Genomic DNA, 21,586 nt, shown 5'->3' with positions numbered 1-21,586 from the left:
GCCACGGGGCGTATATGTTTCTTATGAAAGGGATGCTTGCATAAACATCAGAGAGGGTTCATTTGGTTTGGAAATTAAAAGTATTAGCTCAGTTGCTGAGAGTCAAAACAGATTGCGCCCCCCACGCCCATTTTTCTCCAAATTTATCCGATAGATATTTTGTGATAGCCATTTTGTTAAAAATAGTTTAAAGTACAGACAACAAAGGCTCAGGTGTCGACGCAGCCACCCAGGGCCTGGGGGCAGGCGTTGTACAATATGCCCTGGGAGCATATATGGTTCTTATGAAAGAGATGCTCGTATAAACTTCAGATAGGGCTCATTTGATCGGGAATTGAAAGTTCTAGTTCACTTTTTGAAAATCAAAAGAGATCCGAGGGTAGCTAGCGCTCCCCCTCCACGCCCTTTTCCCCAAACCCATCCATTAAACAATTTGAGATTGTTGTTTTGTTAAAAATAGTTCAAAGATTAGATAAGAAAAACTCCAGTGTCGATACAGCCCCCCAGGGCCCAGGGGTAAGCATTCCAAGCTTTGCCCTGGGGGCATATGTGGTGTTCTTGTGGGATGGATAATCGTATAAACTTCAAAAGGGCTCATTTGATTGGAACTTGAAAGTTTTTATTCTCTTTTTAAGAGTCAAAAGAGATTGGAGGGCAACTAGCCCCCCATGCACTTTTCCCACATCCATCCGATACAAGTTTTGAGTTAGCCATTTTTTGAACAGTTCAAAAACTAGATAAAAAAACTCCGGTGTCGACACAAACCCCCAGGGCCCCGGGGGCACGCGTTCCAAGTTATGTCCTGGGAGCGTATATAGTTCTTATGAAAGGGATACTCGTATAAACTTCAGAGAGGGCTTATTTGATTGGAACTTGAAAGTTTTAAATCAGTTTTTAGGAGTTAAAAAGATCGGAGGGTAACTAGCCCTTCCCCCACGCCTCTTTTTCCCCAAATGCATCCAATACAAATTTTTAGATAGCTGTTTTGTAAAAAAGAGTTCAAAAGTCGGATAAAAAAGAACCTCTGGTGTCGACACAACCCCCCAGTTCCGGACGGTAGGCGTAGTAAAGTGTGCTGTGGGGCACGTATTGTTCTTATGGAAAGGATGCTCTCATAAACTTCAGAGAGGGCTAATTTGATTGGAAATTGAAAATTATAGTTAACCTTTTAAGAGTCAAAAGAGATCCGATGGCAACTAGCCTCCCCCCACGCCCTTTCTCCCCAAATCCATCCGATAAAAGTTTTAAGATAGCTATTTGTTTAAAAATTGTTCAAAGGTCTGATAAGAAAAACTCTGGTGTCGATACAACCCCCCAGGGCCAGGGGCGTCGGAAGTTTTGCCCTGGGGGCATATATGGTTTATATAGAAGGGACGCTCGTATAAACTTTGGAGAGGGCTCATTTGAATGGGAATTGACAGTTCTAGTTCACTTTTTTAAGAATCAAAAGAGATCGAAGGGCAACTAGACCCCATTCCCTTTTTCCCCAACCCCATCCAATAAAAAATTTTGAGATAGCCATTATTTAAACAATTCAAAGGTCAGATAACAAAAACTCCCCTGTCGGCACAACCCCCCAGGGCGCGGAAGCAGGCGTTGTATATTATGGCTATGGGGCATTTACAGTTAATTTGATTGGAAATTAAAAGTTCTGGTTCACTTTTTAAGAGTCAAAAGAGATCCTAGGGCAACTAGCCTCTCCACGCCCTATTTTCCCGAAACCCATTCGTCAAGAATATTGAGATAGCCATTTTGCTAAAAATAGTTCAAAGGTCCGATAAGAAAAACTCCGGTGTCGACGCAACCCCCCAGGGCCCGGAGGCAGGCTTTGTAAGTTTTGCTCTGGGGGCATATATGGCTTTTATGGAAGATATTTTCGTATAAGCTTCGGAGAGGGCTCATTTGATTGGAAAATGGAAGTTCTAGTTCACTTTTTAAGAGTCAAAAGAGATCCGAGAGCAACCAGTCCCCCTCCCCCTTCTATCTCGTTTTTCTTAAAACCCGTTCAATACAAATTTTGAGGTAGGCTTTTTATAAAATAGTTCAAACATCAGACAACAAAAACCCCAGGGTCGACACACCCCTCCAGAGCCCGGGGGTAGATGTATTAAGTTATGCCCCTGAGACGTATAAGGTTTTTATGTAGGCGGTGGTTGTATAAATTTTAAAGCTGGCTCATTTGATTAGCAATTGAAAGGTCTAGCTCACTTTTTAAGAGTCAAAAGAGATCCGAGCGCAACTAGCCCCGCTAGCCCTCCCCCCCCCCAACCTATCTGATACAAATTTTGATAGCCATTTTTTAAAAATATTTCAAACATCAGATAATAAAAACTCCGAGATCGACACAATTTCCAGAGCCCGGAGGCAAGTGGTTGAAATTATCTATATAAGGTTTTTATGTAAGGGGTTGTCGTATAAACTTCGAAGGTGGCTCATTTGAATGGAAATTGAAAGTTCTAGTTACTTTTTTATGAGTCAAAAGTTAACAGAGGGCAACTACCCCCTTCGACACAAACACAGACTTTTCCCCAAATGTATCAAATGAAAATTTTGAGATAGCCAGTTTGTTTGCAATAGTCCAGTGATAGGATAACAAAAATTTCGTGGTCAACATACCCCAGAGCCAAGGGAAGGTTGTAACTTCTGCCGCGGGGGCATATAAGGTTGTTATGAAAAGGTGGTCGCATAAACTTTGGAGGGGGCTCAAATGATTAAAAATTGAAAGTTCTAATTCAGCTTTTAAGGGTCAAAAGCGTTCCTACGGGGACTAAACCCTCCCTCCCAATCTTCTTTTCCCCAAATGCGTCAAATCGAATTTTTCATATAGCCGTTTAGTTCAAAATAGACCAAAGACAATATTACAAAAGCTCCAGGGATAAAACACTCAACCCCCCAGAATCCAGGGGCAAGTGTTGTAAAATGTGCCCTGGGGGCATATAAGGTTTTTATGGAAGGTATGGTTGTATAAACTTCTGAGAGGGCTTATTCGATTGTAAATCAGAATTTCTAGTGCCCTTTTCAAGAGTTCAAAGTGATTGTGTGGCAACTAGCAACCCCCCCCCGGCCAAGGCCCTTTTTCCCCAAATGCATCCAATCAAAATTTTGAGATTGCTATTTTGTTCAAAATAGTTGAAAGATCAAATAAGAAAATTTCGGGGTCAACACATCCCCCCTGAGCCTGGGGGCAAGTTTTTTTTAGCTATTCTTCGAGGGCGTATAGCAATATATGTAAGAGATGGTCATATAAACTTCAGAGATGGCTCGTTTGATTAGAAATTGAAGGTTCTAGTTACTTTTTTAAGAGCCATCAAAAGTGATCGGAGGTTATCTACCCCCCTCCCATGCCCTTTTCCCTCAAAGCATTCGACAAAGAAATTTTAGATAGCCATTTTGTACAAAATAGTCTAAAATTCAAATTACTATAAATTAGGAGTTGAGAAATCCTCCATAGCACCCAGGACAAGAATTGTAACTTATGTAAGTTGTAAGTTCTTAAGAATTGAAAGTGATTAAAAAGTGACAACCCTCGCCCATGGTGCCTTTTTTCTCCAAATGCGTTTTATTAAAATTTTCAAATAGCCATTTTGTTCAAAATGGTCCAAAATTCAGATTAATATAACTTAGGGGTTGAGAAATCTTCCCTAGCTCCTGGGCAAGGATTGTAACTTATGTAAGTTGCTCATTGTTAGAATATATGGTTCTCTGGAAGGGGTGTTCGTGTTAACTTCGGAGGGGGCTCACTCGATCGGAAATTGAAAATTCACAAAAAAGGAAGTTTTCTAAAGAAAAGTAAAGGTCATATCAATTTTAATAACAGAAGAAATAGTAGCCTACAATAACTCAAGCCCCAAAAAAACAAAAATTACTATTAAAGAATAAACTAGATCTACGTTGCATTGGCAACGTGAGGTGTTGCAGCAACCTTTGCTTGACTTCGTCGAGTAAATTGTTGCGGGAGCAACACTTCGGTTTTGTTTCCTCACCTCGATTTAACGTTTAAGTTGTTAATCTGTAAGGATATTAAAATAAATACTAGGTGCACCAACTCTCAAAAGTTGCAAAACCGTCATCGCTGAAGATGATTGTAGCCTAAAAGCCGATTATTACTTACAAGTCCCCTACATGTCTTACCACTGGAACCAAATTGGTCTTATAATCAAATGCACCAGACACAAATAATAGGTACACCAACTAGCAAAAATTACGGACCCCTCATTGCCGAAGATTATTATGAGCTAACAGCCGACTGTTGCTCAAAACTTCCCTATATGTCTCACAATTGGTATCGACCTATTTTTGGTTTCAGTGTGTATCTTACTACTGAAGTTGTCAACCCCTTTAAACTTTCAAACTGGCATATCAGATGAAGGAATTTTTCTACCAAAAAATGGATGACATATACTTTCATCAGATCATCAAGAGCTATCGACTGCCGTCAAAAAAAATCTATCTGTCTTAGTTCAAAAGTTGGCTTTTTTGCCGTAGGCCAAGTTTCTAACGTCATCAGTTAGAAAGGAGCAAAGGATAAACTCTAAATTCCTTAGCAATGGGAGAACTTTTAAATTTAGAGGTACATCTGATACCATTTCTGTATCGGCCTATTTTTGGTTTCAGTGTGGACCTTACTATTGAAGTTGTCAAGCCCTTTAAAGTTTCAAACTGTTATATCTCATAAAATATTTTCTACCAAAAATTGGACGACATACAATTTGATCAGCTCATCAAGAGCTATCGATTGCCATCGAAAAAAAAACCTATCTTTCTTAGTTCAAAAGTTGACTTTTTTGCCGTAGGCCAAGTTTCTATGTCATCACTTAGAAAGGAGCAAAGGATTAACTCTAAATTCTTTAGCAATGAGAGAACTTTTAAGGTTTAAGAGGCCCATCTGAAATCATTTCTCTACCGCAATCCCAAGTACGAAAAACCGAATGATAAACTCAACTGATGTAACGAACAGAAATGGGTAAAACGATAGATGGCAGCACTTTCGGTCCCCACTTTTTTGTTTCTGTAAATTTTTCTATTTATCACTAAAAGAAGGTATATTGGCTGTGGAATCGGGTAACAGTCACATATATTTAACACTTATAGATTTTAGTCCATCTTCAATTTAAAACTGGTGCCTGCCTGCTTGCTTGCTAGAACGAAGCTTTCCACTCGAAAGCAGAAACATGGTTTGGTGAAACGAATGCTCGACTGCATAACTTCAGATAGTTCTCTCTGACATAGGCCATAAAACTCCAAGTCACTTCGCACACTATATGCTCTGGCTCAAGGACAAGCAAAACCATCCTTTTTGGCCCCAGGCAAGAGCTCTACAGAGCTTTTCAAAATACAAAGTCATATTGATCAATCCGGCTTAAGGTCCACACTTTCCGTAAAAACCGGAGAGGTTATACCCTTACCATTTTCTAAGAATAAGCTGAAATCGGGGTGCTGAGAAAAAAAAAACACGACAAAACCAAAGTGTTGCTCTCGCAACCCAATGAAACCCAAAACGAAAAGAAATTAATCAAACAGTCATAGAAAAAAAACACACAACAGTTAATAATATAAATGTATAGATAAATGTCAAAACGAATAAAGCTTAAGTTGAATATGTGAATCAAGCTTAAAACGAACAAAAATATTTTGCTATTGAATTCAATAGGTGTTCATAATACCCAAAACGAACAATTATTAAATAAACAATTATAGCAAACAAACAAACAATAGTTACTAACATAAATGAGTAAATAAATCTTAAAACGAGTGAGGCTTAAACTGAATATGCAAATCCAGCTTAAAATGAACAAAAATCTCTACAAAGAAGAGTTGTGGTTTTGCCTCCTTCTCTCATTGTAAAAGTCTAAAACCAACTGCGTTATAGGCGCTTTACTGAAAACGGATTATATTACAAATATTGTCTTTGTACTTATTACAACATTGAAAATAAGCATAAAAATTGAAGTAAAATTAACTTTTGAACTGATGAGCTTTCGTCAATTAATATCATTGTGTTTCAAATATTTAGTTTAATTTTATTAAGTACTAGCTGTTGGGGTGGCGCTTCGCATCACTCCAACACCTAGTTGGTGGGGGCGCTTCGCGCCCCCCAAGCCCCCCTGCGCGCGTAAGTCGTTACGTGCCATATTAGTTACGCACCTTTGTAGTTGTGTCCCTGTGTCCCACCTGTGAATATAGATAGATAGATATATATATTTTTAACTACGTAAAACTGTCGAATATACAACATTCTTGGCTGTCCCATTGTCTGTGCATATAAATAGATTGTCAGGTTTACCGACTCTTGAACATGCAACACATAATTGTCCATGGGAAAAACAATCTTTATTCAGATCTATACCTCATTATTCTAATGATTGCCCTTGAGCTTTGTTGATGGTGATTGCTAATCGAACATTCCCTGTGTCCCCGTCGTCATTTATATATCCCCCTGTGCCCCCCGGCGTCCCCGTTGTAGTTGTTTTCCTGTGTCCCGGTCGTCATTTGTGTCCTGGTGTCCCAGTCTGTAATTTCTGTTTGAGTGTCGCAGTCGTCATTTATATTCCCTGTGTCCCGCTGTCCCGGTCGTCATTTTTGTCCCGGTCGTCATTTGTGTTCCGGTGTCCCGGTCTGTAATTTCTCTTTGAGTGTCCCGGTCGTCATTTATATTCCCTATGTCCCGGTGTCCCGGTCATCATTTGTGTCCCGATGTCCTGGTGTGTAATTTCGTCAATCAACAAACATGACGTCAGTCGACACACAAAAATGACGTCACTCGACACACAGACAACTTATTTTATATATATAGATGTCCCGGTGCCCCGGTCGTCATTTATGTCCCGATGTCCCGGTGTGTAATTTCGTCAATCAACAAACATGACGTCAGTCGACACACAAACATGACGTCACTCGACACACACACACACAGACAACTTATTTTTATATATATAGATTTCCAACACCCATCAAGACAAATATAGCTTCACTACAAACAAGAGTTTCGATGCTGCCCCTTTCTTAACTGTAAAAGTCTAAAGCCTATTACGTCATTGGTGTTTCACTGACAACGAATTATATTACAAATATTTTCTTTTCCAGTTACTGCAGCATTGAAAATGAAAATAAAATTACAATTAAATAAAATCTTGTACTTATGATCTTCAACAATTAATAGCATTATATATCAAATATTCAGTTTGATTTTATTTGTTCTTTTCAAGACTGTTCAAGACATGTATAGTTTTCAGTAAAGCGCCAGTGACGCAATAGGTTTTAGACTTCTACAATATGAGATTTGTCTACAAACTTAGAGAGAAAGAAGGAAAAAATCTTCTTACTCTCTCCTGCGTATGCCCATGGTAGTGAGATCTAAATGATAAATATCTATTGTTTTTTTTAAATTTAAGATGATAGGAGCAAGCTTTACGTCAAAGAAGGGAGGCCAGAGACTACGACAAAAGCTTTTTCAAGACAGCAGAACTGGAAAGCATTCAAACATTCTGAAGTTAATATTATATAATCATGTGATCACATCTGAACATGTGAACATCTGAACATGTGATCAGATGCCAAAGAAAAATCAGACAAAAAAAAAACAGATTGACAAGACCTAAGATGTAAATACCCTAACTTTATCGATATACCATTACATCCAGTACACACATGGCGCAAAGTCAGTAGAGAGAGCGATACAAGTTTTTACCAGTATATAACTGATAAATTGTAGAGAACAAAATATATAACGGAATATCTTTCTGTTTTAAAATTAGAACGAGCAGTATGACCTCCCTCGTACTCTGCATATGATTCTGATTTTGAAACTTGTGTCAATTGCATATGATTCTGATTCTGAAACTTGTGTCAATGTCATTTTTCAACTTCGACGAAAAAACAGATCTTGCTTTTGAGGATTTCTTCTTCGTTTATCAGGTATACAAGACTGGTTTGATTATTGACAACGTATCTAAATTAACTTCTTGCTTTTTCCTTTTTTTACAGCAGAGAAAACTTTTCATGTACCCTATCTCCTTGCGTTTATATTTTTCAAAAAAAACTAACATTTAAGAAAAGTACTCAGTGAATATTTTGACATTTTCTATTTCCATAACTTTTTTTTTCAACTATCTTTGCTCTTCGTGTTTTACCAGAGCGCAGAAAACGGGGGACATTAGAAATGCAAAAGACACAAAAATGTCATATAAATTTGCTGTTCGACCGAAGAAAAGAGATTTTTTCCTGCTATAAAAACTTAGTAGTGCAAGGCTAGTTGATAACAAAAAAAGATAGGAAAACCAGAAAATTATGTCATTTATGCATGATACTGTAGTTTGATCCATGACATATTTACTTATAATGTAGAAAATACAAACTTAATATAAGCAAAACAAGCCAAAGGTCAGCGGGTCTGTAATAATAATTAAATAAAAGAAACAAGTTTTCCAACTGAAAGCAAAAAGCTTTTTTAAAAGTTCTAAAAAAAACTTTTGCGTAAAGAGCGACATATTAAGAAGGAGGCAAATCCCTCCAGTCAGACTTGTAACTTTTGAAACTTGATAAATTTTATATAATTTGAGTAAGCATAAAAATTCGATTCTTTTGATTTATTCATTGCAATCAAGACTCTGTTACCTAGAATTTCGGTTACAATTTACTTACAGTTTGTTAGTGAAAACTCTTTGATAAAGAAGGATTTATTAACAAAATAACATGTAAAAGTTTCATACCAGCTCCCCTAAAATCAAAGCTAGTCCGTGGCGGAGGTGGAGGAACTAAAAAAAGAATGAAGGAGAAAAAAACAAAGGTCGTGTCGGTTTGGCACTGACACAACCAGTACCAACAAAATAATCATCAAATATATAAGAACAAATACCGTAAATTCAAATTCTAAAAAGATCAGTTGCTTTGTAACTCTTCTCACATAAATAACATACTTATGTGAGCCATTCGATTTTGGGGTGTCAACAGAAAACAGAAAAACACGAACAGGAAGAAATGGCTCTAGGTATATGCAAATAAACACGACGGATACGCCTCAATAGTATCAGGAGGAGATTGTTGAAACTGACTGCAACTCCTAAGCGCACTCATTTACGCTGCTGAATCAAATTCAAGGTATTAATTTTTAGCAGCCTAGACTCCCCGGCCCTGTATGGTATAGCAAGAACGGAATAACTGAAAACCAAAAACATTTTTCCTCGAAACATACCATATTTTGTTGGCCATATTTTGTTGGCTTACAAATACTAATGAATTTTTGAAAAAATGTTAATTAATTTTAATCCCTGAATTCCCCAATTGGCTTATATTTTTGCAAATACTACAATGCTAAAGAGCTATACTACACACAAGGCGGTAAATGTTGCCCTCCAGGTTGGTTTGAAGGCCCCACCCCCTCTCTTCTGAAACTCTTTAAGAACAACGAGGCTGAATATCCTGTCGCAATTCAAGAATAAGTGGAAAAAAGTCATGAAGGCCCACAGCTGGCAAAATTTCAAACTTGGATGAAGATCCTAGAGAGACTGACATGGAGAAATCCTGTGAAAATCCCCAATGAATGATTTTGTAAAACTCCTTCTGATTTAAGAGTAGAGGGGAAAAAATAAATAACTAATTACTTGAACTGAGAAATTTGTAAGAGTGATTAAGAGAAAAATAAAGATGGAGGAAAGTAGATTTGAGGGAAAATGTCGGAGTCTCTTCATTATACCTAGAGTTCATGTCAAGATTTTACTGATTAAAGTTACATGTTGAGTAAAAGTCAATTTAATAAAAGTCAACTAAAATTAATTAATTAATTACTACCCTGAGGTATAGTCTGTTTTAGACGTATTTAGATGTATTACTTTGTTATAAGAAAACCAGGAAGATTCGAGCGAAAGAGAGCTGAAGAAAGAGAGAAAGAAATAGAAAAAGAGTGAGAGAGAGAGAGAGATTGACTAGGAAAGAATAATACTAGGAAAGTATTAAAGAATAAATATCTAGAGTATGGATTATGCTTCAAAATATTGTCTAGATATAAAAATGGGTAGAGAATTTTGAAATACACAATTCACCTACTGGAGAATCAAACAAAAACTTGAAAACAGAAACGAATTAGAGACGAAAAATTCACTAGAAAGTAAATTAGAATATAGATACAAAAAATAGAAGTAAACCAAGCCTTTTTCTACAAAAAAAATGTTTTCGTTTTGGAAAATGGTTTTGAAAATTGAACTGTTGATAGTGAACAAATGTGTGTTTGTTCAAGAAATTTTGTGGATAAGGAGTATGCACAAAAATATCGCAAACCTTCTAATTCAGCAAAGTTTTGCATATAGCCTAGGGCCATATCTGGCTCCATCAGAGGGGCTTAGGTGCACTTGCAGGATTTGCAAGTAGTGTATTTGAATCAGAACTAAAAGACACATTGGATGGTGTGCTTATGTTTTAGCTAGCTAATAAAATTGTTGCTTCACTGATCATAAAAGACATTTCAGAAAAACCAGCTCAAATAAACTGATTCGTGATAAGTTTCTAAAACTGCAGCATTCTAAAAACTGGCGCTTTACTGACATGACAGTAGTATTGCCATAACAGGGTTGGAGGGGACAGGCTGGGGCTCTAAGGAATATACCCTAAAAATGATTGCATATACACTAAAACTCATTTGCATACTTACGTTGCATGGTGTGCTCATTTGCATGAGCAGATATTCAGGTCATGACAATTATATGAATAAGTTTCCCATTTGGGTTGAATGAATCTGGTCTTATGACACGCGCTTGGGTAAAGTAAATCTGACGTATTTTATAATGTGAACCAAATTTTAACGAATCAAAAAGTGAAAAATCTGCTACCCCTTTTTTCTTATGACATGCGCTTGGGTAAAGTAAAGCAGCGAACTTACGTCGCCAATGAATGAATTGCTATGACATTTTTAAAAGGAAACTTATGGCCATCCATGTCCCAACCTCCAAGAGGCCCCAAAATACTCCTCCCCCAAGTTTTTTGTCCCCTCCCCCTTTTTGGACTTAGATTTTTGTGACTAAGAATTTTTTGAACTCACAATTTTTGGGACTTCAAATTTTTGGGGACTTTTTTGAACTGGTGAACATGTTTTTTTTTAAGCAGCTCCCCCCGTAGTACTCTATGGCTGGTCATCGATACTACCCAGTTCATTGTATGTTTTCAATCAGCATTTTTAGTACATGGAAGGATAAACGCTTGCAACATTTTTTTTTGTACATATTTTTTGATGGTTTATTTTTGGTTCATTTTTGTACATTTTTTTTGATGGTACATATACGAAAGCAACATTTAGAGAGATGATAACATTCTAAGATAATGAAATCATAAGAAAATAGTCTATGATGAGGGGCAACTTCTTGCTAATGCTTGTGCTAACACATTACCTGTTGATAGATCCTGTCACCACCGTTTTGGTATTAGCACTCAAATAAAAGCAAAGGGAAAAAGAAAGGCCTACTGCTGCATCAATATAATAAACCAAATCTTGTCTACGTGCCAGAACTGTTACCTGTGTAAAAACAATGTGTTAATAGACGTGAAATCGAAAGCAATATAAAAAGGCCATTGGCAGATAATATCATCAAAGAATATATATATATATATATATATATATATATATATATATATATATATATATATATATATATATACGTATCAAAGAAAAACAAACCGCATGTGAATATTATTAGTATCATTGATCATACACCAACAGATGTACCAAATGAATCCAGAAATACCAATGACAAAACGTAAGTTGAGCCTGTACGTGCCATTACAGTAAAAATTGTGTATGACCCAAAGTGGATTAATGATTATTCTACCGGTTACAAACTTAGAGAAGAGAATAGCTGCTCTATCAAGAGAGAACATGATGAATTATTAAATGGAACGGATTCATAATGTCCGAAGTTGTTCAATGATATTAATATTATATAATATTGTATGTAATACTGTTTCAATAAAAATGTTCCTTTGCATTTTGGCGTTGTGATAGGGATTTTTAACAGGTTCATATTAAAATTGGACACAATATGATGATAATGAGATTGTCATAGACAATTCGAAATGATGTTTACGTAAATTGGACAGGTTATTAGCAAATGGTTATATCAAGTGAATATTTTGGGATGGGACCATAAGACAATAGGGTGTGAAATAGGTATAAATTGAAAAAAATTGCAGGCTTAATTAAAAGATTCGTCTTATAACTGTTTTTTAAAGGAAATCTTTAATGTCACATACTAGAAGCAAGCATGAATCAAGGAATATACAGTGAGAAATCTTCATTGATTTTGAAAATTGAAGGTTTTCAGGTCCATATTAGAATTAGACATGATATGTTGTTAATGAGGTTGACATAGACGATTTGAAATGATATCTACGTAAATTTGACAGGTTATTAGCAACTAGCTCGGTCAAGTAATATTTTGGAGGGGTGTCATATGATAATAGATAGTGAAAATGATAAAAATTTCAGCCAAGCGTTTTCAATCTTGTGTTATATTACCAAAATCTCGTCTGACACTGTCAAACATCTTGTACTACATTATTAATATCTCGCCTGATATAACAAGAATCCTCTATTGCATTATCGAAACCCTACCTGGTACTATAAAATCAACACACGAAGACAGACACAGAGAAAAACAAACAGTCGCTCAGACACGCAGGCACAGAGAGAGAGAGAGAGAGAGAGAGAGAGAGAGAGAGAGAAATACAGACAAACGCACAGAGTCAGACATACACACACACAAAGGCAGACACAAAAACAGGGGAACACCTGCTCAAACACACACACGCACAGTTAGAGAGACAAGCAAACAGCTAGTCAGACACACAGGCCTAGAGAGAGAGAGAGAGAGAGAGAGAAACAGAGAAAGAGAGAAAGAAAAGCAATACGTGCTCAGATACCTAGGCACAGAGAGTGTTTATTAAAAAGATTCAAAATTAAACGTTTTACTGAAAGATGAAAAAACGCACAAAAAAATTTCTTTTGACCCGACAGACTTGTACACAAAGAAGTTTAAGAATTATTCTTGAAAGAAAGATATTAAGAAATTTGGACTTAATTAGTGATGAAACAGTTTTGGAAGAAGGTGTAATTATGAATTTAATTAGGTTGTGCAACACGTTCTCTTATTTTTTTCAATTCAGAGGGGGTTTTTCGAACAAGTAAATGGTTTACTCATGGGGTCCCTTTAAGTCCTTTATTAGCAAATTGTTTTGTAGAAAACAATGAAACAAAAGCGTTAAATTCATGTTTTTTAAAACAAAAATTTTGGGGGAGATATATGGATGATATAATTTCAGTATGGAATTATGGGGTGAAGGAATTAAAAGGTTTTTTAGAACATCTTAATTTTTGGGGAGGTTATTTAAAATTTACAATAGAATTAGAAGAGAATAAGAAACTTCCATTTCTGGATGTTATTCTTTTATAGAACAAAAATAGTCTGGATTTTAAAATTTACAGAAAACCTAATAAAGACAATAGATTTTTGTCGTTCTTCTCCAGTCATGCTCGTCAAGTAAAAATTGGTTTAATAGTATCCTTAACTGACCGCATTTTTAGAATTTGTTCTCCAAAATTCATTGAGGAGGAATTATTGTTGTTAAAAGAAATTTTAATAAGTAACCATTGTCCAGGTTTGTTAATTGACCGAACCTTTTCCAAAAGAAGGAAAAATTTCTAGAATGTTCTAACGATAGCCTGGAAACAACAGAAAAGAAAGATGTTTTTTGTTCTTTACCATGTGTTCCAGGGCTGAGTGAAAAACTTAAAAGAATTTTAAAAAATAATAGTCTAGAGGTAGCTTTCAGAGGTAGTAATACTTTTAAATTCTGGAAAGGATCGAACTTCCGTAGAGCAACAAAGTGGTGTTTGGGGTCTATAAAATCCCATGTACTTTTGGAGGCTCTTATGTGGGACTTACTAACCAGAATGTAAAAATGAGATTACTACAACATAATAATTCTATTTTATCGTCTTTAAAGCAAAATTCCAAACCTGAGGATTTCACATCGGCTCTATCAGAACATATTTATAATTATCCAAATCATTTTATTTTGTTTGATAATGTTTCTTTGATTTCTAGGGACCAATAATTAAAGCAAATTTTCAGGGAAACAATTGAAATTAAAAAAAAAATTATTCAAGAATAATTCCATAAACAGAGATACAGGTGAAATTGGTTGAATTCAATTTATGATAATTTACTGAAGTCAAATAAAGTATGTCTCACCTCACCTAAGAGCTATAACCTCTGTCCACCTGATTTGTCAGATAAATCTAATGAACCGGAACCAAAAAGGTCAAGGAGATTTACTTCCACTGTTGCATTGAAAAAAATAAGAGCAATAAACTATATGTAATTACTTTATAGTGCATAAATTTTGTTAGTTTTATTGATGTCTTTTAGTTTTACTGCTGATGATGACCATTATATATGTGTTCGAAATATCCAGTTAAAATTTTTTATATCTGTTCACTGTCGATTAAAAGGTTTCATCCCTGTTTTGAACTGTTATACTTTCGCTATTGAGGAGAGATTGTGAATAGTACTCTCGGTGTGATTTCCAGCCTTCCCATTCCAGATATAAAACCAAAACAGGCCGTATGGCAGTATGGCTCTTTAAGAGGAAGTCATTAAGACGAATTTATAAGAGGCAGTGGTTTTTCACTGAGCCATTAAAACTTTTGTCTGTGATCTTCTGGTAGTCTGGTGCCTCTATAGCATCTAGCACTAAATATGACACTATGATCGAAGATAGTTTATCGGATGTTAAGAAAAAACAATGACAGTTTATCCAATGGTAAAAGAAAACAGTTATAGTTAGTCAGACAGCGGAAAGAACCAATGATACTTTGTCCTATGAAATTCTTGGCACTGATAGAAAGATTAATGGCAAAAAACAATGACCAAATAATTATATTTCAAATTGTTGGGGCATCAGCCTGCTAGCCCTAGAGAAGGAATTTAAACCAAATTAACTATATAATACTAATAATTATAGCAATATATTACTTTTTGCTTTACTGACAAGCAATGAGCAAGTTCTTGGTTAACTAACAAGATCTATTTGTCAGTCTCTTTGATATAGATGGGTAGATTTATAGATAGGTAGATAGATAGATATATAAATAGATACATAGATAAATAGATAGATAGATAGATATATAGATAGATAGATAGATAGATAGATAAACAGATAGATAGATATATTTTCCATATAACAGTAAAATAATTACACAACAACTACAAATCCCCACAAAGGCTCCATGGCCTGTAGGATGGAGATTATGAAACAATCACATAAACATTAAACATTTAAACTCTAAAGATTCGAACGTATAAACATAACATTCAAACATAAACATTTAAATAAAAACATTTAAACTTAACGTGCAAAGCATTCGTTTCATTAAATGGAAAAAAAAACAACGACAAAAACAAGGAGAGTTCATTAAATATGCTTTATCAAACTGCAATGAATCACAACACCTATCAATATAATAAAAATATAAAAATGGATATAAAAGGAAAAAATAATCACATGAAAACAAGAAAATTTTTACGAGCCTTTTGAAGGTGCCAAACGAGTGGCATTCTCGAGTCGAGTCGGGAAAGGTGTTATAAGTCTAAACGAGATTTATACCAGGAAACCCCTCATAGTCATGTGTCTTCAAACTCCACCTAGTGGAGTTTTTATATATATATATATATATATATATATATATATATATATATATATATATATATATATATATATATATATATATATATATGTACATATATATATATATATATATATATATGTACATATATATATATATATATATATATATATATATATATATATATATATATATACATATATATGTATATATGTATATATGGTCCTATGGGAGAGGCACCCACATAGACAAATAAATAATAGGCAAACAAATAATAAAAAAAAACCACTATAAATAGTAATATTCCTATGCTCACAAACATCTAGATGGGGTACCGACATATGTACATGTATAAAACACATTTAAATCCATTTTTCAGAATAAGTCCAACTTTCCAATATATTTACCACTAGCAGATATATTGGATGATTTTCCAATATATTTGCAATTCCAAGCGTGATTAACAGTCAATTGCCTGAAAGAACCTCAACACAACTATTCCGTTTTAATTATATATATATATATATATATATATATATATATATATATATATATATATATATATATATATATATATATATATATATATATATGGGGTATATAGGGCTCATGAAGAATAAGGTAGCTGCTATGATTTGGTCAAGCTGGGAAGGTATTGATAATAGAATGTTAGTTGCCCATTTCCCGACTAAAAAGTGAAGGATATCAGTCATGGTGCTTAAGAACTAATGCCCCTTAAGAACGACTGACTGGGATAGTAGTGACTAAGATGTATTTTACTCGCAGCAACAGGAACAAACAGACAGGATCCAAAGTAGAAATATTGTATTTTTATTAAAGGAAATTGATGCTCAGGTTGGTAGCAATAGGAATAAATAACATTCTAGCCCAGGTATATGTGACGTACGAAAAGACAAGAGTAATGGTAACAGACTGCTTCGATTTCTTAGGCATAACCTAGTTATAACCGATACGATACTTGGTCATTGGTCATTAAATAGACCTTAAGTTGACATGGTACTCTCAAGATTGGTACTCCCCAAGGCTCAGAATGTTTTTCTTCCATATTTGAATTCTTGTAATTTTTGTTTGATGTGTCTTTAAAAAAATCCACCATCTGTGACAACAAGATTAAGATTTATTTACTGCATTAAACCTTATAGAAGATTTGCAAATATATTTTTCTTTCTTTCTTTCTTCGGGTTAATTCCTTGATCCCTATGTTAAATTCAATATATGAAACTGTTTCAGTCAGCAATATCTTAATTCTTGGCCTTGTCAAATTTATAATTTAACTTAAAGACGGTGAGTGGTTTCAAAACACCTGAGATAAAGAATAAAGAATATTCTTTATTCTAACAGATAAAGAATATTCTTTCTTTTAACTTTACATTTATCTTGAACTTCAGACCTATGAAAAGTTCAGTGCAAAGTTTTAAGTTACACAATCTTTCTTGCTCAGATCTTAGCCTAATAAAAATTTAACCAAAATCTAAGGCATTGACTGTTTCTAGAGGCGCCGAGGTGTCTCAGGAGATAAAGAATATGCTTTAATTCAACTTTGGATTCATTTTAAACTTCAGATTTTTAGAAAGTTTAGATTCAGCAACTGAAACTTTTAACTTTTACCAGGTTCATAGTCTTATAAAATTTTAATCCCTATTTAAGGCAATAAATGTTCTAAGAGTGTAACATTGGTTAATGGGCTTAACTTTAATTCTATTCAAGTTGTAGGTTGTTCTGAAAGGGCGTAAAGAGATCGTTAGTCCGTAATCTTCTAAATAACGAATAATTAAGCAATTTGGACATTTCCAGTTAATTCCAATTGAAAAGTGAATTAGGAATCACTCTTTAAAGTTTTAAGTTTCTTAAGTTCTGATTTTTGAGAAAATGGCTTTCATTTTGCGTTTCATTTTGTTTTTGTGTAAAATTAGGAATAGTGGACTTAGGCCCTTTCTGTAAAATGTAACGGAATTAAGCCGGAATTATGTTCTAAGAGTGTAACATTGGTTTATGGGCTTATCTTTAATTCTATTCAAGTTATAAGCTGTTCTAAAAGGGCGTAAACAGAGCGTTAGTCCCTAATCTTCTAAGTAACGAACAATTCAGCAATTTGGACATTTCCAGTCAATTCCGATTGAAAAGTTAATTGGGAATCACTTTTTAAAGTTTCTTAAATTCTGATTTTTGAGAACATGGCTTTCATTTTGCGTTTTCATTTTGTTTTTGTGTAAAATTAGGAAAAGTGGACTTAGGCCCTTTTTGCAAAATGTAACGGAATTATGCCGTTTTGTTTTTTTCTCTGTCTTCATGGCGGGAGTTTAATTTGTATGCTCTTGGCGTCTTTTCCAAATTTTGCCGTCTATAGACGACAAAAAATAATCTATTCTTTACAATGTCTGCATAAATTCAAACTTATAAATTTAAAATTTAAATTAAAACTTGTAAACTTATAAATTCATGTGGCAAAGTGTAAGGTGAATTGATGACATTTTGAAAAAATGATGATCTGTTTGTGTTTATGAATATTGGGGAAAATTAAAATCAATTAATTAACTGATTAAAATCTGGCAGCTGGTTAATTCAGTGCTAAAGGGTATGACAGTATCATATTTGAAAATACTGCAAAAAAGTGCGTTCGATTTTCTATTCCCATTCAAAATCAAAATGTTTAAATTAAACACAGAAGAGCAAAATGTGGATAAGATGTCAACAGTCTTTCTTTTTAAAGCTTATTTAAACGTGGCTCTTATTTTAAACTTCAGATTCATTTAAAATTCAATTTCCATCTACTTTCATTTTCCATTCCCATTCAAAATCAAAATATTCTAGTTAAATGCGGAAGAGCAAAATGTGGACATGATGTCAACAGTCTTCATATTTATTTCAAATTCAATTTTCATATACTAAAGTTCTAAGTCAGATTTTTGCTCTTACTCAATTCTTAACTCATAAAAATTGTAATTGAAATAAGAACGGCAGAATTATATCTACTCCAAAGTTCTCATTTATGGTGAAAAAAAAATAACGCCTGTTATATCAATTTAGTTGCATATTTTTAATAAGTTTAGTTACTTTGTCAAATAATTTCTTCAAAAGAAGACATTCAACTTTTATCGGGCAACTTGGTAATTTCTATAAGGTAATTTAAGACAATTATAGGTAATTACCATAAGGTAATTATAATTTTTAAGGTAATTATAAGGTACTAGCTGTTGGGGTGGCACTTCGCGCCACCCCAACACCTAGTTGGTGGGGGTGCTTCGCAACTCCCCCCCCCCAAGCCCCCCAGCGCGCGTAAGTTGTTACGCGCCATATTAGTTACGCGCCATTGTAGTTGTGTCCCTGTGTCCCACCTGCGAATATAGATATATATATATATATATATATATATATATATATATATATATATATATATATATATATATATATATATATATATATATACTAGCTGTTGGGGTGGCGCTTCGCGCCACCCCAACACCTAAGTGGTGGGGCGCTTCGCGCCCCCCCAAGCCCCCCCGCGCGCGTAAGTCGTTACGCGCCATATTAGTTACGCGCCATTGTAGTTGTGTCCCTGTGTCCCACCTGTGAATATAGATAGATTTATATATGTGTTTCAAACTACGTAAAAATTGCGAATATACAACATTCTTGGCTTTCCCATTGTCTGTCCATATACAAAGCCGTATGTACTAATAATGACGTCATATGCAAACGCTCTTTTTACAAACAAACAAACATGCACACACACAACTCGTTTTTATATAGATAGGTAGATAGATAGATACAATACAAATTAACTACGTAAAACTTGTGAATATACAACAGTCTTCGCTGTCCCATTGTCTGTGCGTATAAATAGATTGTCAGGTTTACCGACCCTCAAAGATGCAACATACAATTGTACATTGGTAAAGCAATCTGTATTAAGATCTATACCGCATTTTTCTAGTGATTACCCTTGAGCTTTGTTGATGGTGGTTGCAAATGCTAATCGAATTGGGAATTGCAATCTTTTAAATTGAAAAAGCAGATCCGTTTGAATCATGGGAATGCGAGGAATAAGAACATCCTCACCCTCATAAGGCCCTGTCAAGATTGTGGCCTCTATTAGGTTTTCCATTGTTTTTTTTTACGGCAAGTCGTGTGCCATTGCAAAGCTTTGGTGGGTTGATATTTCTTAAAAGTATTATTGGTACGCCTATTTTTAGTTGTAGCACGTGTGGTGGAAACCCTGAAGGATCTATGGAATTTAAAAATTCAGATGGATAATTAACCGCTTCATTTGGTTCCAAAATACAAATTAACTGCGAAAACTTGCGAATATACAACATTCTTCGCTGTCCAATTGTCGCTGCATATAAATAGATTGTCAGGTTTACCGACCCTCGAACATTCAACGTACAATTGTCCATGGGAAAAACAATCAGTATTAAGATCTATACCACATTTTTCTAATGATTGACCTTGAGCTTTGTTAATGGTGATTGCAAATGCTAATCGAATCGGGAATTGCAATCTTTTAAATTGAAAAGGCAGATCCGTTGGAATCATGGGAATGCGAGGAATAAGAACAGCCTCACCCTCAAAAGGCCCCGTCAAGATTGTGGCCTCTATTAGGTTTTCCATTGTTTTTTTTACGGCAAGTCGAGTGCCATTGCAAAGCTTTGGTGGGTTTATATTTCTTAAAAGTATTATTGGTATGCCTATTTTTAGTTGTAGCACGTGTGGTGGAAACCCTGAAAGATCTATGGAATTTAAAAATTCAGATGGATAATTAACCGCTTCATTTGGTTCCAAAACTTTGTCGACTGACTTGTAAAGGACTGCCTGGTCTCGAATCTTGGTCAAAACAATATTGTTGATTTCGTGGACGTCTATATTTTTGGGTGCGAGAATCGCTCTTTCACTTAGCCATTTATTAGTTTTATAATTTTTTAGAATATTCGGAAATACTTTTTCAATCAATTCATTTTTGGACGTCACTAAATTACAGAAATCAGCAGGTAGTTGTATACGTCCTGAAATTGAGTCTACTGGGAGCTTTCCGTTTCCCATTGCCAGCAATTGATCTGAAAATGTTTGACCAGAGTCATCGTTTTGCAATCGACACGCATATTTGTAGTTAATTTTAATGTTTTTACGTGTGCCCATAAATTAGAATTTTTCAGGCAAGCATTCATTTCGTCTGCAGGAGTTGATCTAGGTATTATAGGTAATGTTTGCCTGAAATCTCCCGCAAGCAATATTAATGTGCTGCCAAAGGGTTTCGACTTCCCTCGCAAATCTTTCAAGCATTGATCCAGAGCCTCGAGCGATTTTTTGTGTGCCATTGTGCACTCATCCCAAATAATAAGTTTGCATTGCTGCAATACTTTACCCATCCCAGATGATTTGGAAATATTGCACGTGGGATTTCTGTAGAATGCAAGTTCAGAGGCAATTTCAAAGCGGAATGAGCAGTTCTTCCACCAGGCAGCAATGTTGCGGCTATTCCGGACGACGCAATTGCCAACGCTATATCATTTTTTGATCGAATTGATGCCAGAATCAGTTTTATCACAAACGTTTTACCAGTACCTCCTGGCGCATCCAAAAAGAAAATTTCTCCAACGTTGTTATCGACACAATGCATTATCGTATCATAAATGTCTTTTTGTTCCGACGTTAACTTGGAAATGTTATTTTGTACATACGACAATAGATCACTCGTACTGTAACTTTGTTCACGATCCAATTCTACACATGTCGAAACAGCAGCGATACGGTTAGGTGAAGGCATTCCCAAATCCTGAAGAGGTTTGTTTGCCATTCGTACGCACAAATCTTCTATAACAACTAAAGTGTAGTTATAAATTTCTGACGTAAAATCAAAAGTCATATCTGACGTCTCTAACTGTTTTCGATGGAGTATAT

Source organism: Artemia franciscana, chromosome 18 (genome assembly GCF_032884065.1).
Source record: "Artemia franciscana chromosome 18, ASM3288406v1, whole genome shotgun sequence".
Lineage (NCBI taxonomy): Eukaryota > Metazoa > Arthropoda > Branchiopoda > Anostraca > Artemiidae > Artemia > Artemia franciscana.
The sequence above is the reverse complement of the archived record's forward strand: the minus strand, read 5'-3'. Positions refer to the sequence as shown.